Genomic DNA, 1,090 nt, shown 5'->3' on the forward strand with positions numbered 1-1,090 from the left:
GAGTCTGCACATATTGGGATTAAACAGTCTGGTTTCAAATCCTGAGAAACTTTATACTGTTATTTCAATCTAAAATGATGTTTGTATGTAATGGAAAAGCGCTCATCATAGCTGTTCCTTAGCTTGGTGGGTCAGAACCGCTCATCATAGCTGTTCCTTAGCTTGGTGGGTCAGAACCGCTCATCATAGCTGTTCCTTAGCTTGGTGGGTCAGAACCGCTCATCATAGCTGTTCCTTAGCTTGGTGGGTCAGAACCGCTCATCATAGCTGTTCCTTAGCTTGGTGGGTCAGAACCGCTCATGTAAATGTGAAATAATGTTTAGTTCTGATGGACAACTCTGATTGGGGGAGCTTCCCTCGTAGCTCAGTGGGTAAGAACGCAGCTTAGTGCAAGTGCTGCTCTTCCAGCATGGGTTCAAATCCCGTTCTCTCAATATTGACTTCATATCATTATACATCATGAATAAGATAAATACTCAAGACTGCAGTAAAGGTTCAGCAGCCGGCCTGGTGGTCTAGAGGTGAGAGACTTACCTCTCATACAAGAGGTTGCCTGGAGGAATGTGTGTTTTAAGATTGAGAATACATCTGAAGAACAGGCTGAAATACGCCCAGAGAACAAACCGAAGAGCGGAGGGGATGCAGTGGCTCAGAGGTAACTAGCACTGCCTCCCATGCAAGAGGTTGGTGGTTTGATTCCTGGAAGGGAATGTCTGATTTATGAATGAGAAGACTTGGTATACAACAATAGGCTAATATTAGTAGTTGTATAGAGCCGCGATACTACTATTTGTAGTATTAAGACAGTAGTAGGTAGTTTGGTACATTGTCAAAAGTTCTAAAGACATACTTTCTTAGTGAAACCTCCACTCAGGGTGACATAACCCCTCCTTTAAACACTCTGAAAGCGCAGGGGGGGTGCCAAGTACCCCCCCCGCCCCATGTGCTCTGGGGCTGTTCGTGTGATCCGGCTGCCGGGGTGGATTCGATCCAGCGACTCTCGGGAACGCACGCATTCAGAGCCGGGACCAGAACCATATCACCACCAGGTCCCCTTCACGCTCAGACTGCTTCTCCGGGAGTATTTCAA

Source organism: Borostomias antarcticus, assembly GCF_949987555.1.
Source record: "Borostomias antarcticus genome assembly, chromosome: 33".
Classification (NCBI taxonomy): domain Eukaryota; kingdom Metazoa; phylum Chordata; class Actinopteri; order Stomiiformes; family Stomiidae; genus Borostomias; species Borostomias antarcticus.